At 39.2% G+C, this 26,881-nt stretch overlaps 1 long non-coding RNA gene and 2 pseudogenes across 4 annotated transcripts in view; 2 read left to right on the top strand and 1 right to left on the bottom strand.

The window, feature by feature from the left end:
* LOC309859774 overlaps positions 1 to 26,881 on the bottom strand; it is a 296,536-nt gene that overhangs the window by 94,157 nt on the left and 175,498 nt on the right. The gene's annotated exons all lie outside the window — the stretch shown is intronic.
* LOC309859761 (lipase member J-like) lies at positions 99 to 26,881 on the top strand (annotated as a pseudogene). The gene is made up of 10 exons (XR_014316661.1): positions 99 to 143; positions 5,850 to 5,972; positions 6,582 to 6,699; positions 9,839 to 10,037; positions 10,994 to 11,103; positions 16,753 to 16,889; positions 17,665 to 17,811; positions 21,483 to 21,554; positions 25,330 to 25,401; positions 26,540 to 26,881. The product of XR_014316661.1 is annotated as a lipase member J-like (transcript).
* Positions 11,051 to 14,272, top strand: LOC309859757 (glucocorticoid-induced transcript 1 protein pseudogene; annotated as a pseudogene). Its single transcript has one exon. The product of its transcript is annotated as a glucocorticoid-induced transcript 1 protein pseudogene (transcript).

The raw sequence follows: 26,881 nt of genomic DNA, 5'->3' as shown, positions 1-26,881 counted from the left end.
CCGAGCCTCGTGGAGGGGACAGGGATGCAGCATGGAGCGCGACAGCGCCGCCCCAGGCCGGAGCCGCAGCGGGAGTGACCGCGCAGTCCCGCAGGGCGGAGGGAGGGACCCTGAAGGCCGCTGCTCACCTCCTCCTGAAGCACGTGAGTGCAGGTGCTGTCCTTTTCAGGTTGGCTCCCGGCTCTGTGCCTGCCCTGTAACCCTGAGCCTCAGTTTCTCCATCTGTCAAAGGGGGACCGTAACGTCTGCGTGTCAGATTGGTGACCGTTCACCAGAAAACTTGAGCTCACTCGCCTCTTCGGTACATATTTTAGAACACATTCCACGTGCTCTGAGGTATATAAAGATGAGCAAGTCAAGGACACATGACCGGTTCGTTTCTCTTCAATATTGTCCTGGACATTCTCAGTGAAACAACAAAAAGCAATGAGAACTGTGAACTGTTAAAAAATAAAGAATTCAGTTACCCTAGATTGTGGATAAATTACTACCTGCAAAACTAGAGAAACTGGATAGCTATGAGAAGTGCTACGAAAGTTGACAGTAGTAGCCAGATAATGAAAAAATTTAAAAATTAAAAGTTTTACTTTATGCCCCCTTGTGAAGAAATTACCATACATCAAATTGGTGGTGGACCAACAATACATATATCTGATAAAAGAAAAGAAAATATAGATTGAAATATAGAATTACAGCCTGTAAAAAGACATAAAAATAAAAGATAGAGCTGAACAGAAAAACACTAAATACATAGTTATTTACAACTTGTGTGTTGCAAAATGCACAGGACAAAATATAATAGCAAACCGGAGTAGAGTTTGATAATTTATCAAAAATCCTAAAACTCTGTTCTTTGAATGAAACATACCAGGTCTAGACATTTATCTGGGGGAAATAATATATAGTTATACATTAAAATTTACATAAAAATGTGTTTACCTCAATGCTATTAGAAACATTGATGTCTAGGGGCACCTGGGTGGCTCAGTTGGTTAAGTGACTGCCTTTGACTCAGGTCACGATCCCGGAGTCCAGGAATGGAGTCCTGCATCAGGCTCCCTGCTCAGCAGGGAGTCTGTTTCTCCCACGACCTCTCTCCTCGCATGCTCTCTCTCAAATAAATAAATAAAATCTTGAAAGAAAAAAAAAAAAGAAACATTGACGGCTATAACCAAACAACCTACTAAGAAAATATGGCTTTAAATATTTAAGGATGTACAGAAAATTACTCATTCTATAATGTTGAAAAACTGGCTACAAAACTAGTAAAATCCCAGTTTTACAAACATACACAAAGACAAGTATGACCGCAGTATTAGAGAAATTCGAGAGGAAACAGATGTATCTACATTTTTCTATTAATTTCAAGGTTTTATAAAAGTCATATGAATCTATTAATTTATTTGTTATAAACAAAATAAAGCTGATATTCTAGACAGAAGTTAATCCCTGCTTTAAAGAGATTTCACAACCATATGCTAAAGATCTCAGAACTGTCTGGAAAGGAGATTTGAGGTAATCTAGTTCAACCACGCTCTGCCAACAGCATTTTACATAATGTAAATATAGACACTAAGTTAAAGTGAATTTGCCCAAATTTATGTAGTATTTCAAGGATGAGACCAGGGCAGGTCTCCTGGATTGTTTTGAGTCTGTTCTCAAACAGCTCCTGCTTCCTCGTTTCTTGTACAATCAGGCCTAAAACCTCATGGTCATCTTCAATAGTTTCTCTTTTGTCACTCTTATTAACTATTGGTCCTCTGGTCCTTTGGACCTTTTCTTCTCTGTCTCTTATATTCAATCCCATGCAATTCTACACCAGAAAACTCAAGCTTTACTTTTTTTCTTTTTCTTTCTTTCTCTCTTTCTCTCTTTCTTTCTTTCTTCTTCTTCTTTTTTTTTTTTGTTTTTTGTTTTTTGTTTTTGTTTACTCCAGGCTCAGTTTCGCGACCCTGAGATTGTGTCCTGAGCTGAAATCAAGAGTGGGGCGCTTAACAGACTGAGCTGCAGAGGTGCCCCCAAGCAGTCATTACTTCTTAACTGGATTATTATAATGACTTTTTATTATTATAATGAATATTATTTCATTATTATTATTATAATGACTTTCTCCCCTTTCCTAATCTATGTTTTCCACTGAGCTTCTGGGTCAGTCACTACCATTCTCAGAAAACTTGCAGTAGCACTCAGTTTCATACAGAACCAAGTTCAACTGCTTGGCATAAAAACTGTTGTTCAGTGATATTTCCCCATCCTATCTTTATATCTTAACCTTGGTAATCTTTGTATGTCCTGTGCTATAGCTAAATGGAATTATTTTATGTTCCCCAATAGATTTTCCACATATCTGTGAAAGCGGTAAGCCTTTGTTTATGTAGTTCTTGAGTACAGAGCATACTTTCTTTGACTTGTATTTCTAGTATTCTTCATTTGCATGAATTCTTCACTCTTTTCCTTTTCTGGTGTGATCACTCATATGTTCTTTAAAAAGTATGTAGAATTGGAGATGGTTATGATCACTGAATGGAGGTGGCTATCATGGCTTGTGATTTCTCATTAGTCTTTAAGGACTAGTATAACCACCCACCTTACCCCCATCCCCAATCTCCAGAATGGGTTCCATCAGCCCAGAGCTATAACTGTAGGGCTGTAGGTCCACGGTTGGCTACAGGTACTAGTGCATCTTTCTGGGATATTTGAGAATGACTAGACAACTAAAGAAAGTAGGATTGCAAAATAGCTAGGACAGGCTTCTGTATTTACTCTTCCTAGCCACCTTGACCTTTTCTCTTCTTTCCTATTCCTGATCTTTGCAAGGCTGGCTCTTTCTGTTCATTTAAGTCCCACTTAGAAGTCACCTAAAGGAAGACTTTTCTAACTATTTGACTTAAAAGAACCACCCTGTGACTCTATTCCCCCAACCCGTTTCATTTTCTTCATGTTACCTAATCACTTTTAGAAGTTATCTTGCTTTCTTGCCTACTTATTTGTTGTTTACTTAATAGAATTTAAGTGGACAGAAACATTGTCATAGTCAATACGGTATCCCTGGCAACTAGAATCAAAGTCAGAATTCTCAGACACAGAGCTCAGTAACTCTTTGCCTAGAAAGTATGCAAGCCGTTCAAGAATTATGCTTAAACTAAGATAGGCCAAATGTTAATTCAGTGGGTCAGTTTCAGTATTGAAAATACTTTCTCAGAGAGTGCTTTTTTATGGTATAATATGACTGTAATACTATAAAAATATCATGCCAGTCAGCAAAGGTTGCCTGCTTGTGTGAGGCACAGCTCTGTCTGTTCTCACTAACCATGTTATTGATAACTTCGATAATCATTAATGGCAAATCAGTTTTTGATGGCATAAAATCAAGGTGAATAGCCTCATAGGGTTACTTTAAGATCAGGAATTTAAAAGATTTCAATAGAAGTCACTGAAATTTAACAATAACAAAAAAAATGGAGGAGTTTATTTGAAGTCTTACCTTTGTATCTAGAAAACAATTTTACAGAATCAAGGAAAGAGAGCTTAGAATTTTACTGGGCTTAGGAGCCTGGGTGCCTCAGATGGTTAAATGATTTCTTGATCTTAGCTCAGGTCTTGAACTCAGGGCTGTGAGTTCAAGCCCCGTGTGCAGCCTACTTAAGAAATAAAAATTATACTTGACCTTAAGTTCACTCTGAGTTAACAATATAATAGAGCTGTTAAGACAAAAAGCTAAATATAAACCTAAGCTATGACAAATGGATTAGAGTGTGCAGAACAAGGCAGGCGACAGTCCCACACTATTTACACTGCTCAGAACACATTTAGAATACCAGGTTCAGTGCTGGACCCCAGATTTCAAAAGGGTTGTTGATAAATGGGGCCATTCAAGGAAAAATGTCCAGGATGATAAGTGGACTTGAAATTATCTTGCTTGAATAGGTAAGAGGGATAAAGATTGCTAGGTTGCTAGCCTGAAGAAAATGTCACAAAAACACGAAAACCATCTGCAAACATGTAAAAGATCTTAAGAAAGAAAAATAATTGGATACATCAGCATATTAAAATCAGTTTATGAAAATTATAAGGAACTAGATTCTGGCTTAAAGATATTTAAGGAATAATATAGATATTTATTATTTGTATTATATATTAAATATCTATGTTATTTATTGAGAATATAGATATTCTCAAAGAAGAAATTTAAGGAATAATTTTAAGTAGGTGCATCTAAAAATGGAACACACTTTCTCATGAAGTAGCTCTCCAACGGGGACACCTTCGGAATGTGGATGGGCACAATGGGGGATATTGCCAAAGCAACTGAAGTACTGGATAGGACAGTGGTCCTGGGACAGTGGTCCTCATACAGGATACGTATAAGTAAATGAAGATTTTCTAAATGGTAGACAGAATTTTAAGGAAGTCAATTTCCACCTTCTGAACTGCTGAAAGTACTTTTCACTAATACGTCTAGAAAAGCCTTTGTGGTCAAGCAGATTTGCCTTTCCTAACCTTCCCTTTCACAGTTGCTCTTTACCAGCTTTGTAAGAAATCTAAAGATTTACCACCACCATGAAACACTAGAGTTTTCTGAATTCACCTATATATTTACCTGAACAGTTTTATAGTTTCACATGATTTCCCGTCACTTATTTTCATTTCAGCTTGAGGAAGTCCCTTTAATGTGTACTGTAAGGCCCAATTAGTACCGGTGATAAAGTCCTTCAGCTTTTACCTGTCTGAAAAACTATCTGCCCTTCCAATTTGAAAGGCAGCTTTGTTGGGTTGTTGAATGTTCATGGTTGGCAGGTTGTTTTTTTTTTTTTTTCCTTCCCTCCTTTCTTCCCTTCCTTCTGCACTTTGAATATATATTCAATATATATTGAATAGGGGGTCTGGGTGGCTCAGTGGGTTAAAGCATCTGCCTTTGGCTCAGGTCATGATCCCAGGGTCCTGGGATTGAGCCCCACATCAGGCCCTCTGCTCAGGGGGTAGCCTTCTTCCCCCCCCCCCTCTCTCTGCCTGCCTCTCTGTCTACTTCTGATCTCTGTCTGTCAAGTAAATAAAACAAAATCCTAAATACATATATATATATATATATATATCTTTGCATATATGTATATTTTGCAATCTATATTTTGCAAAGTCTCTGCTAAAAAAATTTGCTGATAGTCTTATGGGGGTTCCATTATAGATAACAAGTTATTTTTCTTACTGTTTTAAGATTCTCGCCATCCCCCTTCCCTCCCCCAAACTCAACAACTGTTAAACATACTTTGAACGAGTGTTAGTCTAGGGACGCCTAGGTGGCTCCATCAGTTAATTGTCTACCTTTGGGTCTGGTCATGATCCCAGAGTCCTGCATCTGGCTCCCCATTCTGTGGGGTGTCTGCCTCTCCCTCTGTGCTCTCTCTCTGACTCTGTTTCTCACACATACACACCAACACACTCACACACACACTTTCTCAAATAAATCAATAAAATCTTTAAAGAAAATAAACAAGTGTTAGTCTGGTAAGAATATCATTACATCATTAATTCAGGTATCAATTAACTTGTAGTATATGATAAAGTTTTTGGAATTGGGCTAAACAATTCTATAATGGAGACCTCAAAGAGGGTTTTGTGCTGCAAAAGAAGACAGCTGGAAAAGCACTGATGTGGGAATGAAGCAAGAATGAATTGAACTCTTGACTGCCAACTATACATTGTATGTCCTTAGACAAGTTACTTAATTTTTCCAGGCTTTGGTTTTCTGACCTGAAAACAGTAATATTCCCTAACTCACAGAATTATTTAAACAGTCAAATGGTATCACTTGCTGCAATTTTAGTAGTATTAACATCTCCTTTTATATGCAGATCCCAAATGTCCTATCTTTTCAGAGTGACCTCTCTTATTTTAATTCTTGGGACTATGCAAGTAGTAGGACTATGCTCTTTCTATATCGAAGAGCTCAGAACCCTGAAGTGAACATGAACATTGTAAGTTGCTAGGAAATAAATGCTAAGCTGCTGAAATAACACAGTGGATGCTACTCTTTAATTGGGGAGGGTGGGCTTTTATTTTAATAGAGCTGCAGTCAAAAAAATATCCCTGTATTCATATATTTTGATATGGGTCAATGAATAGTCCCCATTTACCGTTCTGTAGCTCACAGTTTCCCCTTCATCCTTACTTTGTCCCTGGGTGAAAATATATATACCGACATTTAAATGCCTTTGTGGAAGACTTATAAATTCTTTTTTGTATACACACACATACATGCAAATTCCAGATATAAGCTTAGCTATAATCATAGACATGCAAACATTTGTGGATAAACATATATTTTAAAATTTATATGGCTGAGCAGGTAAAAGTTTGAGTGATTAGTAGTTAGGCAAAAAGTAATGTATAAGAATGATGTTTATAGATGTACTAAAATATCTATTACTGAATGAATCAGTGAACTAGTGAAAAAAAAAAGTAGTCCTGAGGTTGAGAGACTGACTATACAAGGTTCATTATTACATTAACATCTTAGGTTATTATCAGGTTCCATTAACTGACCAGAAATTGTATCCTAAAAGCCTTCCTTTTTCTTTATCTAGAGCCAAATTATTTCTTATTGGGGCTACCCAGATGAAGTGTATGGTATTATAACTGAAGATGGTTACATCCTTGGCCTTTATAGAATTCCTTATGGGAAGACAAACAGTGAAAGTTCAGGTAATATTCAATTCAGAACAACTTGGTGACTATCTGGGCCCTCAGTGAGTGTCAGACAAGGAAAAGACTTAAAGATGAAGCACACAATTAACTTCTCACCCATGTCTCTACATGCCCCCAGATGAGAGCCTGATTCTCCCCTGGCTTCTTGTTCACAGGATGGTTTTAGAGTGTGATGGAAACTAAGCTGTTCCAAATGTGCTTTGTGGGTCCCTTTACTAATTTCTGTTGGTTCTTTCCAATCTCTTTGTTTCATGAAGGGTTAGAAATGGTAACATGGTAACATAAGTTTGGAAAATGGCTGGTAAACATGTCCTTCCTGTCTCCTCTAATAATAGCAAAGAGATGAGTTTGGTCCTGGTTCTTTATCCCAACAGTAGGTACATCACTATCTACAAATGCGGTGAAAAAGATAAAGCACTCGAATTTGTCGCTAGGGTTATAATCCTATATCTGTCACTTACTAGAAGAATATGCAATAGATTACTTTTGCTTATTCATCTAATTGTTCAAACAAAAGCCAACTTTTTTTTTTTAGTTTTCTCTTTAGATATTTCTCCGTGAAAAGGATGTTTCTCATATTATAAAATGCCCTCTCAAGTTTTAAGCAGTAAAGTATATTTCAGGAAAGATACTAATTTGAAACAACCTCAATCAATGTAATTTTGGATTCTTATAAAGGTCAGAACTACCAGACAGAAAATGTTAACATAGATTTAACATAATTATAGTAATCATTTTTCAGGGTCTGACCTAATTTTGTGAATACTGTAATAAAATATTGAAAGGTAATTTCAAAATACAGTAAGTGCTTTTGAGTTGTCTAGAAGCAGTGCCAGAGACAGGGAGTCAGAAGCATGTGATTTATTACTGGTCTACCATCAGGAGAAGGTCATGTGGAAATCCAAGAGGGCTAGGAAAGGAGCTAGAAAGGGTGTGTCTCAGCTAAGTCCCGCTGGAGTCTGATCTCAGGGGAGCTTATGGATCCAGGAACTGCATTGTGGAAGCTGTCCTGCCTTGAAGTTAAGGAGTTAGCCTTTTGCATTGCCACAGCAGTTAGTTATTGCCTAAGGCTACTTTTATTGGTGTAATCTCCTAGGTAAGGCAACTGCCATTAGCCCTGGGGGATAGAGGGGCAATAGTGAGCACTTAGAAAGCAACACCCACAACATCTGGGAGCTCCACCTACTTTGGAATGGAAGTCTGGGTGAGCACCAAAATAACAGAGAGTGCACCTCTTACATGACACAGATCCTTTTGTTTTTCACATTAAACTTATTTCATCCAGGTGCAGGTTTTCCAGGGTACGGGTAGGTCAGAATTTCTGGGGAAACTTATAAGAGGAAGCTGAGTGGAACAAAGTGTGACATCTGCCATTGCCACTGATCCTAATGCCATGGCTGTCACTTGTTAATTCCCACCTGTACTACCCACTGTAGATTCCCCTCCCTCTCAGCTGTGTCCCCTGATGTGGCAAGCCAGGCCCTTATCCTGAAGGGTTACTGTGTCTGTAACAGGTCGCAGTTGCAGTACTTGTACATTTTATAGGGAAAGCAAGGCAACGGAGTAGCAAAAGATGTCCCACTGAATCTCGTGAACACCAAGTATGTTTTTCCATCCTCATTCTGTATCAGAAGCCCTACCTCGTCATGATGATCAAGGCCAATGACTCCTGCCAATATAGTTTTTCCTTTCTTTGCCACTGCTGCCCTCTAGTCTTCTATCATGAGGAGTCCAAAGTCATAGCCTCCCAGCAGTCATGGCTTTATTATTAGGATGTTTACTGTGTGAACTAGTGGACATGTCTTCTGTCTGGGGACCAGGGCCTCTGGATCTATAAGAGCCTTAAATTGTGAAGACAAAAAGTACAAACTCTCAAGTGAGTTACTGGATGATAGTGAGTAAGACCATTCTTCATCCTACCCCTTTTCTCTTAGACTCCGTGTTCTACTGATTAGAGGAAGCAGCAATATATTCAGTCATTTGTTTAAGGTATTAAATGAGTCCTTAAGGACAGGACCCACAGTTACAGGATGTCATCTCCCAGCTGGCATCTCTACTGGGTGCTGATTTCATTGCTTGGTTGGGCTGGCAGCCTCTTGATGGTGGTTACGCTCTCAGACCAGTGGCCTTCCAAGGCCATAATACTGAGGAATGCACCTTCTTTGACCTGCAATGATTCCCATTATTTGAGGTATGTCATGAGGGGTTCCATATTTGTAGATCAGACACTCCATGAACTCTTGGAACTCTGCTGTGGTCCTATGTGGAAAGAAAGGCAAATCATAGCCAAAATATATATCAATGCCAGTCATAGTGGGTTGTTGACCTTTCCAGAAGAGAAAAGGTCTGATGCCCCCAACTAGTCTCCAAGTGGCTGGTTTGGTCTCCTTGAGGGGATGGTACCCTGTGAGATATCTGTTGCAGGCAGGTTAGACATACTTTCCTAGCAGTAGCCGTGGTAAGGCACCCACACTGGGGGGCCCAAGTTAACCTACATCTCTCTCATCATGGCTACTTCTTTCATGAGCCCACTGCACAGCACTGGGGTGACTAAGACCAGTGTCTGGCTGACATCTACTGTAATATGTTATTTAAAATATATATGATGGAAGTGTGAGTGGCTCAGTTAAATGTCCGACTCTTGTTTTTGGCTCAGGTCATAATCTCCGGGTGGTGAGCTCAAGGTCTATGTTGGGCTCCGCGCCCAATGTGGAGTCTACTTGAGATTCTCTTTCTCCCTCCCCCTCTGCCCCTCCCCCTTCTCACTCTCTCTCTCTCTAAAATAAAAATAAAATAAAATAAAATAAAATGTATATAAGTGTTCTCATGACTATTAGCTATGTGAATGTTCTAATCTTTAAAGTTTATATATTTAAGTGAGACATGACCTAATGGTATACTTGGTCATTTGAAAAAAAATTCTTTGTAAACTTTGCTAAGTGTGCAACTTTGTAAACTTTCCTAAACAATGACAATGGGATTAAACATGAAAAATTTACCATATTTATACAATATAAAATTTAAAAATATATTTTGAAAACTTCAAACTGTCATGTTAAAAGATTTAATTTCAGATAAGATATCTATACAGATACTACAACATTTAAGAAGAAATTCTCTGCATTTTTTTTTCTAGCTCAGAGGCTTGTTGTCTACTTGCAACATGGTTTGTTTACATCTGCCAGCAGCTGGATCTCCAATCTGCCCAACAACAGCCTGGGCTTCATTCTGGCAGATGCTGGTTATGATGTGTGGATGGGGAACAGCAGGGGGACCACCTGGTCCAGGAAACACAAGTACCTGAAGACAAATTCTAAAGAATTCTGGGCCTTCAGGTACAAATAACATCAAGTAATGTTTCATTTTATTTTATTAGTGTGTCAAATATTTTGTCTTGTGTTTGAGTGAAATAAAGTAGAACAGAAGTGTCTTTTCTCAATCAGGTCTTGTAACAGACCATGACAATTTATGTCAATTTTTGCTTGAAAATGAAAGAATGCTTGCTTGACCTTAAGTGTGTTTCTCGTTTGTCAGTAGTAACCTTTATTGGCTAACCCCACCCTTCCTATTGTTTTGCTCCTTAACCTATATATTTTCTTTATCCCCCTGTATGCAAAATAAACAGCCTCTTTATAAGACGATCTTGGGGCTACTTTATTCCCTGACTTTGTGTTCTCACGGAAGTCTTTATTAAGTAGATATATTACACCATATAAATTCTTTTTTAAGAAAGATTTATTTATTTGAGAGAGAGCTGGAGAGAAAGTGCATGCACATGCATGAGTGGGGGGAGGAGCAGAGGAGAAGGAGAGAGAAGCTCAAACAGACTCCACATTGAATGCAGAGCCAGACACAGGGCTCGACCTCACCACCCTGAGACCACAACCTGAGCTGAAATCAAGAGTCAGATGCTCAACCAATTGAGCCACCCAAGGGCCCCATAAATTCTTTTTTTTAACAACTTTTTTTTTTTTTAAGATTTGATATATTTATTTGACAGACAAAGATCACAAGTAGGCAGAGAAGCAGGCAGAGAGAGAGGGGGAAGCAGGCTCCCTGCTGAGCAGAGAGACCGATGTGGGACTTGATCCCAGGACTCTGGGACCATGACCTGAGCCGAAGGCAGAGGCTTTAACCTACTAAGCCACCCAGGTGCCCCACCCCATAACTTCTTGATAATACCCAAAGAGAGTTGAAAATAGTTTGCCTTCACTTACCTGTTCATTATCTTCAAGGGTTAGCATCACATTCTAGAAGCAAGGGGATTTCAACTTCGCTTTTTCTTTTGTAGTTTTGACGAGATGGCAAAATATGACCTCCCAGCCTCCATCGACTTCATCATGAAACACACGGGACAAGAGGAAATATTTTATATAGGCCATTTCCAGGGTACCACTATTGGTATGGCCAGAAGGATTGTGGCTCGTAGTATGCAATGTCTTTTGTAGGGTTTGCAGACACACCTCCTAAGGAAGTGGGCAAGCTCCCAGAGCTACAAGTGACACAAAACAGAGCGCCGAGAAGAAGACCCACAGCCGGGCCCTGGACAATTACCCCCTTCCTCCTTCTACCTTGTCTACTCCAGTCACAAAGAATTCATTGTAATAACAGGTTGTCTTTGTTCCCAAGTGTTCAGAAGTTGGATATCCATCTTGGGATCAAAGTGAGATCATAAGATCATAACTACCCCTTGTTCCACAAATAGAAATTTCATACTTATAATTGTTATTTAAGTGTGGCAAAGGACCTCATGAGGAAGGGATGTGAGAAGGCCATTAATGCTTACGCATTTAGGACAGATTAAACTTTAGACATGCACAAAGATGAGCCTAAGCCTTCATATGTTTAAAAAGACTAAAAAAGAACTTCTTTCAGCTCACAGCAACAATGCTTCCACCTAATATGTAATAGTTTCACTTTCAGAAAATAATTCTCTAAAACCCAACATAATTCTCTTACATGATATGGTAAACCTTCTTACTCCCACTCTTTCTACTGGGAAAGTTACAAAGCCTACTTGATAGTAGCAACCAGTATTCACTGAGTCTTTTCTAGGCTGAAAAATGATCATTTTCTTATAGGAATAAGCCACATCCTGCTTTAAAAGAGTATGTTGAAGAACAGTCTAATCCAATTTTCCACAGATATTTTCTCTGACATTTATTAATCATGTGTGTGAGTTGTACTCTGGATTTTCCAGCTGTAACAGTTATCTGGAACCAGGAATCTTGGAAAATTATTAAATAAGAAAGAAGTGGCTATGTGCTAAAATTTACTGACTTCTAATATGTTATATGATTCTCTGGTTGTGTGCCTTCTTAGAACTCAGAAAACAGAAAAGCTATAAAAATAAAAAAGATGTGGCCTCCCGCTCTGAGCCTCCGTGTCGGCCAGCGTCGTCCCGGGCCCTCGGAGCCACCATGTCCACTGCCTCCTCCTCCAGTTCCTCTCAGACCCCTCATCCCCCGGCCGCAGAGAATGCGGCGCAGCGCCGCGGGCTCCCCGCCCGCCGCCCCCTCCGCCGGCAGCTGGAACGGTGCGGGCGGCGGCGGGGTGGGTTGCCCCCCGGCTGCGGGAGCCGGCCGGCTGCTGCAGCCCATCCGCGCCACCGTGCCCTACCAGCTCCTGCGGGGCAGCCAGCGCAGTCCCACGCGCTCACCCGCCGCCGCCGCCGCCTCGCTGGGCAATCTCCCGGGCCGGCGCGGCCCGCGGCCCCAGCCCACCCAGCCCGACGCTGCCGCCGGCCGCAGCCCCGACTGAGCAGGCCCCACGGGCCAAGGGCCGCCCGAGACGGTCCCCCGAGAACCACCGGAGGAGCAACTCACCTGAGAGACGGAGCCCCGGCTCGCCTGTGTGCAGAGTGGACAGGCCAAAATCTCAGCAAGTTCGAACCTCTAGTACAATAAGGCGAACCTCTTCTTTGGATACGATAACAGGGCCTTATCTCACAGGGCAGTGGCCACGGGAACCTCATGTTCATTACCCTTCATGCATGAAGGATAAAGCTACTCAGACACCTAGCTGTTGAGCAGAAGAGGGAGCAGAAAAAAGGTCACATTAGCGTTCTGCATCATGGGGGAGTGCTGATCAACTAAAAGAGATTGCCAAACTGAGGCAGCAACTACAACGTAGTAAAGAGAGTAGTCGGCACAGTAAGGAGAAAGATCGTCAGTCACCTCTTCATGGCAACCATATAACAATCAATCACACTCAGGCTGCTGGATCAAGATCAGTCCCTATGCCGCTGTCAAATATAGCAGTGCCAAAATCTTCCGTTTCACGTGTGCCCTGCAATGTAGAAGGGATAAGTCCTGAGTTAGAAAAGGTATACATTAAAGAAAATAATGGGAAGGAGGAAGTGTCCAAGCCCCTGGAGATCCCGGACGGTCGAAGAGCCCCACTCCCTGCTCACTACCGGAGCAGCAGCACTCGCAGCATCGACACTCAGACCCCCTCTGTGCAGGAGCGCAGCAGTAGCTGTAGCAGCCATTCACCCTGTGTCTCCCCCTTTTGTCCCCCCGAGTCCCAGGATGGGAGCCCTTGCTCAATAGATTTACTCTATGATCGTGATAAAGGTCTCGCCAGCCTATCTCAGCCCCTCTCTTTTCATGTCCTGACAAAAACAAGGTTAATTTCATCCCCACCGGATCAGCTTTCTGTCCTGTAAAACTTGTAGGCCCTCTCTTACCTGCCTCCAACCTGATGCTCAAGAACTCTCCTAATTCAGGCCAGAGCTCAGCCCTGGCCACTCTGACCGTCGAGCAGCTCTCCTCCCGGGTTTCCTTTATGTCTCTTTCCGATGACACCAGCTCGGTGGGCACCATGGAGGCCTCCGTCCAACAGCCATCCCAGCAGCAGCAGCTCCTGCAGGACCTGCAGGGCGAGGAGCACATCTCTGCTCAGAACTATGTGATCATCTAAAACCGAGGGGGAGCTGGCCTCTACCCTACCTTCACGGATTAGGAACTAGACCTCAGACAGCTTATCTGCATGGAGTGACAAACTTTCAGAACACCACCACCACCAACAGAATACTTATCAGCATCAGAAAGTATCTCTTAACACTGATCTTGGCAGGGACGGAACTCCTATTCAGCAGTTTTTGTGGAAAGCAGGACTGCTTGCAAAATGTGTGTGTCATTCAGCGTTTTAAGTGGAGACTATGCATTTCATAGTATGTTTGACAGATTAGTACTGTGTCCTGTGTTTTGTTCCAAATTCTTCAGTATAAATAAGCTCTATATCAAAAAGTTGCCTGTCTAAATAGAAAATGTCTTGCTGTGCTTTGTCCTATGGAAAATACTGTACTTCAGGATTATGTTTACAATTGATTCAGGTGTTTGTTTCTAACTTCTATAATACATACAATGCAAAAAAATAAAGAAGTAAATGGCCACAACAGTTGCACAGAGCCCACCCTATGGCCTAGCTTCAGGTACTTTAGTTGAAGTCTAAACTCAGGTAACTTGGAATGTATATCATATTGGGATATTAAATATTTCACAGCTAAAAAGCTAAAGAGGGAACATCACTCTTTTGCCTTTCCTTATTTTATGCATTTCCCTTTCCTCATTACATTCCACATTCTTTGAATAAGAAGTGCATTCAACCCTAGGAGAATAATAATCCTGGACATGGGTGAACATGAGGAGAACCAGCAAATCTGTGGTGTCTGACATCACTTTTGTCCTGCGGTTACAAGTAAAACACAACTGTTGAATTCACTGTTTCAACATGTGTACATGTGGCTTTTTTTTTTTTTTAAACAAATTCAGGTGTTGCTCAGTTCCTGACTGTTACAATGTTGCAAATGAAGTGTCTCAGGTACCAGGCTGTACATAAACATTCCAATTGTGCGTGTTGGAATTTAACAAGAAAGTCTAGGTTTAATTGCAAAAAAAAGTGAACTCTCACAAGGGATGGGTGAGATTTTTTTGTTTATATTGGCCAGCAAAGTCACAAAGTGCTGTTTTAGCTAAAGGCATTATTAATCTTCAGTTTCTCTCTCGGAAGTTCTTTAACTTGAGGGTTTACAAATGTCACATTTTTTGGTTCTTGTTTTCCTCCAGCAGTTGAGGTGCATGAGTTGCATTCATGTGGAGAGAGAATGTGTGGGTCTCAGAAGCAGTGCAGCACAGAAAGCTGGTTGTTTGGTGACTTAGGAAAGCAGTAGTTTGCAGCTGTCTCTCCAAGCCTCTCCTCACAGTATCATGGATGGTTCTGTTAGTATTTCAGATGTGCAAAGTAAAGCAAAAACCCAAGTAAATCACCTTGCACTTGCAGACCCGACCTGAATTCTCAACGAAGTTGTGTGATGAGAGCCCTAGATAATCCCAGTTGGTCAGTGGAAGAGCCCAACTCTCAGACTTTGTTTTCTGCAGCACAAAGAGAGTCTCCAAAAGCAAAGGGAAGTTTTTGTATTTTTATTCCATTGCTTTAGTTCAGTAAAGCATAGAGTTGTTTCATCTGTACCTACAGTATATGGCACTGTTTTCTTAAGAATTAGGGGAATAAGGTGCTTACAGTCACAGGAACATTTCAGTTCCCTTCAGTCATTCCTTGGGGTTTCTTTGTTTTATTTTCTAAGGAGGTTGAAGAAGGAATAGGTGATAGAGAAGAAAGCAACACCATTGATGTTTTTTAAGAAATTATACATATATATATGTATATGTTTGTGTCTGTATGTATTCTGTGTATTATTTTGTCAAGATCCCAATTATCTTCTTTCCACCAAAGTTTGCAGTAATATTCTCTCCTAAAGGTGCATTCTGGCTCCTTTAAAATTAGTCAGTGTTATATTGTAGGAGACTGTCATGGAAAAGGACTCAGTTTACTTTTGCCATTTTCACAGGGGAACCTTTTAAAACAATCTCTTCAGCAGCAGACACCTTTAACCCTAATAATCTCAGGCCTTGATGAAAATACTATATTTTGTAGATTATGGTTAAAGGGAGAAAATTATTAGTTCTGTAAGATAAATATGAGCTCCATTAACTTCTGATATCTGGTTTAGCATTACATAATGTGTTGATCTTATGCTCTGCTTTTGTCCAAATATGATGCAATAGTGTATCAATATCAATTTCTGAAAGATGGACTGAATTGTTTTTTGGTGATGAAATCTGATGTATGATATTTATAGTGACATGTGCTTTTATTTTCTCATGAGAAACTAAATATTAATTGTGTTGTACATTTGTTCTTAGCATATATTAAAGTTTTGAACCAAATGTGTTAAAGCGTATGCTTTGCCACGTAAACTTCCCAGAAGTTGTTGAGCTCAAATGTATCCTACATCCAGCTGTAGAAATTTGTCAGAAATTGTTTAAATTTTGTATATAGTTGTACTGTTTAATTCTAGCCACTGCGCTGAACAGTATTGGAGTTACCATACAATATGGCTTTACACAAGGAAATGTGTGGCTTTTGTTTTGTATTTTTTCAGTATAGAAGTTCCTGTGTCTTATCTAAATAAAGTTATTAGTAAAACTGGAAAAAAAATTAAAAAAAATAAAAAAGATGTGCCAGAATGTAGCTTGATAAAATGTCATAAAAGGGAAAACTATTTGTCATATTAATGACTCTAACAATAAAATATAAACTAGTATCTTCTGCACAATAAGGCAAGGATGTTTAAAATATATTAAAAGTAAATATAAAAACAATTTGACATGTATTGGATCTGTCATCTAAAGTGTAAGATTCAAATATCCAAAAAGCTCACTAACCTATTTTCAGCATTGCCAGTTATAGAAATCTTCAATACTGTTTCTGATTTCTCAACTATCATGTTACAAGACTCTTTTATTGTTGATTTATCATTGTTTATGGTCTAGACATTGTTTTTAATATTAATCATCAGTCTGATGTTTGATCGATATGTATGTTTCATACTAGGTGATTGAGAAATGTTTGATAAGGGAATTGAGAAATGAATGAGTCAATTAAGTGGTCATAACATATTGAATTTACTCTCACTTGCCATGATATCATTTCTTACATGCTAGTAATGGTGTAAGAATAGTTAGTTTCTATCTTATTTTCTTTCAGCTTTCATAACATTTTCCACAATACCACAGATAGCTGAAAGAATCAAAATATTTTTTGCCTTAGCTCCAGTTTTTTCTATCAAATACTCAAAGAGCCCTTTAATTAAATTGGCATACAAATGTAGGTCAGTGTTAAAGGTATGTTATTCCTTTCCTTTACATAGCTTATAAATCAAAATGACAATGATTCTGTCCTTTCAAAATAAAAGGTCTTGACTATGTTTGCATGAACTTAATTTTTTGGTTTCAGCGACACTGGATTCTTTCTTTTGTATTTACAAAGGAATAAGATTTTATTTATAATAGCTTTGGACATCTCATTTTGAAAGAAAATCCAGTAGTCAGCTTATCTCTATCTCCTGCTTCCAAGTTTTGCCCTTAATTTGAATGTATTTCTTTTAGGGTGCCTGGGTGGCTCAGTGGGTTAAAGTCTCTGCTTTCGGCTCAGGTCCCAGGGTCCTGGGATCGAGCCTCACATTGAGCTCTCTGCTCAGCAGAGAGCCTGCTTCCCTTCCTCTCTCTCTGCCTGCCTCTCTGCCTACTTGTGATCTCTATCTGTCAAATGAATAAATAAAATCTTGAAAAAATAAATAAATGTATTTCTTTTAAAGGTTTTATTTAATTCTTTATTTGAAAGAAAGAGAGAGAGAGAGAACACAAGGGCAAGGGTGGCAGGGTAGGGCAGAGAGCGGGACAATCAGACTGCTCTGAGCATGGACCCAACATGGGACTCCATCTCATGACCCTGAGCCAAAATCAAGAGTCACCCACTAAACCAACTGAGCCACCCAGGCTCTCTCATTTAAATATTTTGAACTAATGTGAGACAGTGCATTTCATTATAAATATAATGAGCTCATTGCACCATTTATTTTGGTCTTCTAAATATGAATAAAGTAAACTTGTCTTACAGGCTTTTCTTGGCAACAAAGACTTCCTACCAAATACCTCATTCAAAAGATTTGTTGGTTCCAAGCTGTGTCCACTGAAGATTATTGGTAAGATTTGCCATGATATCTTGTTTATGATATATGGATATGACCAGGAGAACTTAAATATGGTGAGAACAAATTGAATTTGAAATGTACTTTGTCCATTTTTAGAAAGCAGCTCTTAGTACTTTATGCCTTGCATGTCATTGTATGATTTATCCACATGTACTGATAGATTCTTAGCCTTCCTGGTTTGGGGACTACACCAACATTCTGAAACTAATCAGTGTGAGCAGGCTGGGATTAGTTTGCATTCCGATTTGTCTTGCTCTCTGTAGAGAACAGAGAGCAGGTGCTGTGCTGGGTCTTTTAATTGGCCTTTACTATTGGGTGTTAGTTTGCTGAAGTTCCTTGTATTTAAGTTCTCTCCTATCACTTATTTTTTTAAAATATTTTATTTATTTATTTGACAGAGAGATCACAAGTAGGCAGAGAGGCAAGCAGAGAGAAAGAGAGAGGAGGAAGCAGGCTCCCTGCCGAGCAGTAAGCCTGATGAGGGACTCGATCCCAGGACCCTGAGATCATGACCTGAGCTGAAGACAGAGGCTTAACCCACTGAACCACCCAGGCACCCCATCTTCTATCTCTTATTTTTTTTAACAACTCCTGCTCTTATATCTTGGTTCCTAACACTCCCTTGCTTTCTTATTGACTCTTTTGTAATTGGCATTTGTGCCTGCTAATAACCTTACTGGCTTTGGGCATTCATCAAAATTCCTGGAGTGGGACACTGTTTAGGGGCTCAAGCTACTATTCCCAAAGCCATACAGTTTGATTGTGTATAGATGCTATTACAGATGTACGCATTCATTCTAAGACTTTTTAAGCACATTAAATTTAAAAACAGGCTTTAGCAGAAGCAGTTGTGGCATTCAAACTACTGGTTGGTTCCTGCACCTGTACCATTTAATAATTTCCCAGCAAGAATCAATTTATTCATTCAAAGAAAGAGAAGTTGTCAAGATGTCCATTCTTACCAACATAGTCTATGGATTCAAGGCAATCCCAACCAAAACCCCTGCAAGCTAATTTTAGGATATTGACAAATGACTTCTAACGTTTATGGAGGGAAGCAAAACCTGGAGTAACCAACACAGAATTGAAGGGAAAGAGAAAGTTGGAGGACTGGTACTGTTGAACATTAAGACTTAGTCTTCACTACAGTAATCTAGACAGTGTGCAATTAATGAAAGAATCAAGAAGATCAGTGTAGCAGAATAGAGAGTGCAGACACAGAGTCTCATGAATACCATCAACAGATCTTTGACAAAGGAGAAAGACAGTGCACTAGAAAAACCATAGTCTCTTCAACAAATAGTGTTGGGACAACTGGATGTCTACATACAAAAAAATGAAATACCCTTCACAGAGTTAACTCAGATTTGGATCATAGACCTAAATGTGAAATGTAAGACTCTCAAACTCCTAGAAGATAAAATAGGGAAAAACCTAGATGATCTTGGATGTGGCAAGGACCACCAGGTTGTACTTTTTGTTATAATTGATGAACCTACATAGACACATCATAAGTACCCCAAATCCATAGTTGACAGTGTGGTTCACTCTGGTGTTCTACATTGTGTGAGTTCTAACAAATGTATAATGACATAGACCTACCATTACAGTATCATGTAGGATATTTTCACTGCCCTAGAAATCCTCTGTGATTTGTCTACTCATCCCTCCCCTCTTAAATCCTGGCAACCACTGATACCACTGATTTTTTCACTGCCTGCTACAGTTTTGCCTTTTCCAGAATGTGATGTAGTTGGAATCATAGTTTGTAGCCCTCTCAGATTGCCTTTGTCCATTTAGTAGCATAGATTCAAGGTTCTTCCATGTCTTTTCTTGGCTTGGTATCTCATTTATTTTTAGTGCTGAAAAAATATTATATTGTTGGGATGTATCACTGTGTATCTATCCACCTACTAAATGACATTATCGTTCAAGTTTTGACAATTATGAATAAAGATGCTATCAAGATCAACATGCAGATTTTGCATGAACACGAGTCTTTACCCCCTTTGGATAAATACCAAGGAGTGCAATTGCTGGATCGTGTGACAAGGATACCTTTTGTTTTATAAGAGACCACTAAACTGTTTTTTTCCAAAGGGGTTGTACTATTGTGCATTCCCACCAGCAGTGAAGGAGAGTTCCTGTGACTTTTTCCTCACCAGCACTTGGCGCTGTCCACATTTCAGACTTTCGTCATTTTCATAGGCGTGTAGTGGTATTTCATTGTTCTTTTAAATTGCATTTCCCTGATGGTGTATGATGCAGAGCATCTTTTCATGGTCATTTGCTATCTGTATATCTATTTGGTGAGCTGTCTGTTAAGGTCTTTGGCCCATTTTTAAATCAGGTTATTTTCTCATTTTTGAGTTTGAAGAGTTCTTTGTACATTTTGGATAACACCTTCATAGATATGTCTTTTGCAAATATTTTCTTCCAGTCTGTGGCCTGTCTTCTAATTCTCTTTGTCTTTTGCAAAGTGGACGTTTTTGACGGAAGAAGTTCAGCTTTTCAGTTATTTCTTTCATAGGTTGTGCCTTTGGTGTTTTATCTACAAATCCATCACTAGACCCAAAGTCAACTAGATTTTCTCTACTAGGTCATCTTATAGGAGTTTCATAGTTTGGAGTTTGACATTTAGATCTGTGTTCTATTTTGAGTTAACTCTTGCGAAGGGTGTGAGTCTGTGCCTCAATTCTTTTTTTTCTTTTTCTTTTCCATGTCGTCTAGTTGTTCCAGGACCATTTGTTGAAGACACCATTGTTTCTTGATTGTATTGCCTTTTCTCTTTTTCAAAGATCTGTTGACTCTATAGGGGTCTATTTTGAGGCCCTCTTTCCATTCTATGGATCTGTTTGTCTATTCTTCCACCAGTACCCCACTTCTTGATTACTGTAGGTTGATAGTACATCTTGAAGTTGTGTACGTCCATCCTCCAACTTTGTTCCTCCCTTACAATATTGTATTGGCTGTCCTGGGTCTTCCGCTTCTCCATCTGAAAAACAGTTTGTTGATATCCTTAAGAGAACTTGCTGAGATTTTGATAGGACTACATTGACATTGTAAGTCTTGCTCACTGACTAAGGTTTCCAGGGACATTGTAGGTAATTCAAACCTTGATGACAGGTTGACATGAAAGCTGCTGCATTTCTGATTGTTTCACTGTGAGTTGTGTAGCATTTCAGGAGCCCGGTTCATCATGGAAAGGGTTTCTTTTTAAATCTCCTAATCACCCTTGGCAGGCCATGGGCTGATTTTGTTTGTTTGTTTGTTTGTTTGTTTTCCTCAACTAGCTTAGTTCTTACAATTAAACTTCAGATTCTCTGGGATTGGCAAATACCTTGAAGAAAAAACTGGCTTTAGTACTTTGCTTATTTGAGGGTTTTTAAATTTTCCTTTTCCATTTCTCCTGGTAATTTCTATCTTTTCAGTCATTTGTGCTCTCCAAAGGGTCTGTGTGTGAGTTCTAAGAGTTTAGATTGTTTTCAGTATGGGATGACAAACTACATAACTCGGAAATCCAATAATAGCTTCTACGTTAATGTAAAATTAAATATTTAGTAAGTACATTTATGTACTTAATTAAAATATAATTTTATATTTTATTTATATTATTTGCTTAAAATTACTTTAAATTTTATTGAAATTATTTAGTGTAGCAAATATAAAAAGTTATGCTTTCTCAGGGTGTCCTAAGTATAAAAATAATTTTTTAACCCCTCAGAGTCGTCTGGATGTGTATTTGTCACATAACCCAGCAGGGACATCTGTTCAAAATATGCTACACTGGAGTCAGGTATAACTTTTCAAGTGCTTTTTAGTACAATTTTATTTATACTACTCTGGTTTATCCCATCATTCTGAGAATCATGCCATTGTCATTAGGATGATAAATTTAGAAGGATAAAATGTAACTATTACATATTTATGTAATTCTTCATGGTTTCTAATATGTTAATATCATAATCTATTAGATCTTCTAACCCTAAGCAATAATCAGAGCAATATACCTATTTTCTGTTTTACAAATGAGAAAAAGTTAATTTGGAATAGTAGACTAGGAATCATTGAGGCCATGTTTATTATTTGACTTACCCAAAGATTCAGAGTTATTCCTTCAAAAACACCTAAGACTAATAATAATAATAACAACAATAATAAAATTTTAAAAACCTAAGACTAAAACACAGGTATCCCAATGCCTAGTCTCTCACTAGACTTCATTCTCTCGTCTGTTCAATTGTGAACTTCATAAGACCCTTGAGCAAGTTTTATTCACTTCTATATGTACAAGGCCAAGAGTTCTGGGCAAACAACAGACACTCAAGAATATATGTTGCATGAATATTAATGAAGAAAAAATCCAGTGTGAATATCATCTTAAAGTTGAGAGCCAGGATAAAATCTTAGAAGGAACAGTATACTTGAGATCAAAATATCAGGCACTGAATCTTTTCTCTAAAACTTACTGCTAGTGAGACACTCAGCAAGCTCACTTACTCCTTATGAAGTCAGTTTCCTTAATTTTAAAAATGGAGTTAATAATAATGCTCTGACTTAACTAACAAAAATATTATGACAGTTCAACGGTGATGATCAAGAGTGTTGTTTAAATTTAATGAACACTAATGAATTCAAGTATCATTGAGATATTGGGAAGGACTTTCTCATTTAACATGTCTAAATCTACAAAGTGATTGTTTTGAGGTAAATTATTAAAAATCTTTAACTTATATTTAGATTTAGTTCATTCCTGGTGATAAATAGACCAGGAAAGTCTAAGCAACCTTTGCATCTATTCATCTATTAAAACAATATTTACTGAGTACCTACTATGTGCCCTGTACTGTTCTATGCTTGGGGTAGACATCAATGAACAAAGTAAATATTCCTGTACTCCTTAAACTGACATTCTAGCAGTTAGATATACAGACAATAAACATTAAGCATAGCAAATAAGTAAATTATTAAAACTTTAGAAGGGAATAGAAACTATGGAAAAATAAAGGGGAAAAAGCAAGATAAAGAGATTAGACACAGTGGGTAGTGGGTTGTGTTTTTGAACAGAGAGGTTAGGCCAACCTCAATGAGATGGTGACATTTGAGAAAAGATTTAGAGAAGCCAAGAAAGTTAGCAATGTGAACAACCTGGAGGAAGAACATTCGAGACAGAAAGATTGACCAAAGCAAAGCCCTTTACTTAGGAGCATTTCTGAGAGGGATGGCTAAAAGGTCACTGTGGCTGATTTCAGCAATTAAGAAAGAAAGAAGTAGGGAAAAGGGGGCAGAAATGTACTAGAGCCAGAAAGGAACAAGGACTCCATTGGGAGGACTTTGGCTTTCTAGCTAAGTGAGCAGCCACTGCAGGTTTTTGAGCAGGGAGCAGACACAATATGACTTATAGTTTTAAAGGAATGCTTAGGGGACACCTCAAAGGCTCAGTCAACAGAGCATGTGATGCTTGATCTTAGGGTCATGCGTTCAAGCACCACTTTAGGGGTAGAGTTTACTTGGGGGAAAAAAAAGAATGCTTTGGGTGCCATGTTGGGTAGATTGAAGTGGAAACAATGAGAAATTTTGGAGACCACCACAATCCAGATTGATGATGGCCTGCACAGATGTGTTTCCAGGAAGGGTGCCAAAGAGGGTTGGGTTCTGAGTGTACGTGTGTATTGTAAAGACAAAGACAGCCAAAGACATTTAATATGGATTCCGTGAAAGGAGAGAGGGCAAAGTCCTGGATGATTCCAGACTTTCTGGCCTAAGCAAGGAAAATATGCAATTGCCATTAAAGGAGATAGGGACATTTGGTGGCAGTGCATGTTTGAGGGACAGAGAAGATGTTCACATTTGGAGATGTTAAGTGTGAGGCATCCCAGTGTTTAACTTGAATAAGCAGTTGTGTATAGGAGTCTTGTATTTAGAAGAGACTTACAGAAGAGGATAAACATTTTAAGTATGGACACTACTGAAAACCAAGAAACTGGATGAGAATACACACAGAGTAAATACAGATGGGGAGAAGAGGAGCATGGGTAGAAGGCTGAGACATGGAAGGATTCAAAGGTCAGGCAGTGGCGGTTGGATGGATACAGCAAAGAAACCAAAAAGGGGCCGGGAGTGAAAAATGAAGATCAAGAAATGACGGTATTAGACAAACCATAAGGGACTCTTAATGTCACAAAACAAACTGAGCATGGCCGGGGGGAGTGGGTTAGGGAGAGGGTGGTGGGGTTACGGACATTGGGGAGGGTATGTGATATAGTGAGTGCTGTGAAGTGTGTAAACCTAGCGGTTCACAGACCTGTACCCCTGAGGCTAATAATATGTTATATGTTTATAAATTTTTTTTTAATTATTAAAAAAATAAAAAAAGAAATGACGGTATTCCAGAAGCTAAGTGGAGAAAAGCTCTAGGATAGAAATGAACAGCTGGGTGCAATGGCATCATGGGTAATGTGAGGAAATTCCTCAGAATCGACAAGTTTTACAAATGCTAAGATCATGAATAACCTCAGCTGGTTTTGTGTAAGGAAAGAACTGCAGGGTAAGAAGTGTTGTTGGGAGAAAATCAGGTTGTCCAGAGAGCAGGAAGGTAAAGGAACCCATCAGAGATGGATTTTAAGATATACGCTAACAATGGAAGTCCAGATGTCAGAGAGAGTTTTAGAAGTTGGGAGGAGTTAGGAGAAGATAAAATGGTGGGTGCACGGAGACCTGTCAGGGTTAGAGTCCCAGAGAAGATCTGGAAGCTGAGAGTCTGAAACTTCCTTCAATGAAAACATTACCAGGGGGAGAAAGGGATATGATCAGATTAGACCTAAGAGGCTCACAGCAGGTGGTGGAGGTGAGGCTACAGTTATGAAAGGTGAAGCAAGCAAGGGGTGGCTTCTGGAACATGCTCTTGAGAGCTGTTGTTTGAAGCAAGGATGTTTAGGGACATGTTATTTCAGTGCTAGTGCACCTAGCACTAGACACTTTTTTTTCTTTTAAGATTTTTTAAAAAGATATATTTATATTTATGTATATTTTAAAGAGATATTTATTTATTTTAGAGAGAGAGTGTGAGCACAGGGAGGGGCAGAGGAAGAGGGAGAGGGAGAATCTTCAAGCAGACTCCCTACTGTGTGCAGAGCCCAACGCGGGGCTCACTCCCACAACCCTGAGAACATGACCTGAGCTGAAGCCAAGAGTTGGACACGTAACAGACTGAGCCATGTAGGTGCCCATAGACACTCACTTTTGTCCTCTGTGGATGGAGCTGAGGCTTTCTGGGGAGGGCTGATGAGCACACAGGCTCCCATTAACAAGGTAAAAGGCCTTGGGGGAACGTGCATTTATATGAAACTGATAGAATCATGTTCCGTAGATGCCCCTGCCCCTCACCACCTCCCCCATTCCATTTCTTGCCCTTTTCAAAGGAAGGGAGAAGTGAAGACGTGTCCCTGTGCATATATATTCCAACAGGTCCCATACAGAGGGACAGTATATGAAACTCACACCTTACTTTACCAGCTGCACTGTAGGAAACAGATGAGTATAATCTTGCTTTAATTTTTTTTTTCTTTCAGGTTTTTCATTCTAGTCACTTGAGAGCTTTTGATTGAGGCAGTCCCGTTCTGAACTTGGTTCATTTTAATCAGGTACATAATTATGCATAAGCTAAAAACTATCTCCCGGGTCAGTTCAGAGGAGGTGGCTACAGAGAAGGGCTGGTGTAAAGCCCGAGAGGATAATAACAGTGAGAAGGACCAGCAGGCAAAGACTGCCATGATTTGGCTCCATAGTCTCACATCCAATGGGGGCTTTTCCAGATTTTCTATGTATTTTAACAACAAATACCTCAGGTAAGCCTGGAGAAGTTTGACAGGCTATAGAGTAATTCATCTTCCCTCAGGAGAAAAAATATTGTGTGTATAATACGCATAGCTCTGTGGTTAGTTAAATAAGCAATAAAAGGCATAATATGGTTCTTGACCCTAAAAGCTCTTGATTGTATTTGGGAAGATAAGACAAACCTGTAATTATGAGGAAAAGACAAAAGTTAATGAGAAGATAGTAATATTGTATGAAGAAGATGACAGAAATCTTGAGGTATTAGAACCCAAATCTGCCATCTTCAAAATTATTCTTTCCCATTATCCTCTTCTGCCTTAGCTAAACTTCATGCCTGGTGTGGTTTGCTTGTGTAAAACTCCAAAGTAAACTGGAAAGATTAAAATCAATAAAATCAGACTTGCTCCCCCTCCAATACTTAGCATTTATTGATAAATATATTGACAGCTATACAGCTACAGAAATTTTTTTTAAAGATTTTATTTATTTATTAGAGAGAGAGACACAGTGATAGAGGGAACATAAGCAGGGGGAGTGGAAGAGAGAGAAGCAGGCTTTCCGCTGAGCTGGGAGCCTGATACGGGGCTCCATCCCAGGACCCCAGGATCATGACCTGAGCTGAAGGCAGATGCCCAACAACTCAGCCACCCAGGCGCCCCAGCTACAGAAAATTTTGATTAAAATACTTTCATGCCTTATAAATAAAACGAAATTCCTTCTGTGGCATGTTTGAACACCCTGAATTAGAGCAAATGGTCTAGTTTTGATTTGTATCTGATCTATTTCTAAGTAAAAATCATAATAACAATTCTTTCAATATTCCTTGCTTCCATCATAGTAATTATTTTAGATTCAAGTACTTTAAACTTGTATTAATTAATCATTTAAAGAATAGAAAAGAACACCTTCTATGTATCATTTTCTGCGAAAACCTTCTACATTTAGTCCACTTCTCCATATTACGACGTGAGGAACATGAACGTATCGACAGCGACTTGTCTTTACCCCATAAAGACAGAAAAAAAAATCTGACTTGTTGGCCGATCCTCAAGATGTGAAAAATCTACTTTCTGAAATTACGAACCCTATTTACCATAAAACTATTTCTTGCTACAATCATATAGACTTTTTGTTCGGTTTAGATGTATATCAGCAAGTTTACCGTGAAATCATTGACATTATCCAAGGCAGTCTATAAAGAACTATAGTAGTCTGTGTTGAAGGATCCATTTCATTTCTCTTAAAAGCCAATCATTATTTTCTTGCTATGTATGTTTTTCCTGTTAT

Source organism: Mustela nivalis (assembly GCF_964662115.1).
Source record: "Mustela nivalis genome assembly, chromosome: 2".
Classification (NCBI taxonomy): Eukaryota; Metazoa; Chordata; class Mammalia; order Carnivora; family Mustelidae; genus Mustela; species Mustela nivalis.
Note: the sequence above shows the minus strand (reverse complement) of the source record. Positions and strands in the feature narration are given on the sequence as shown.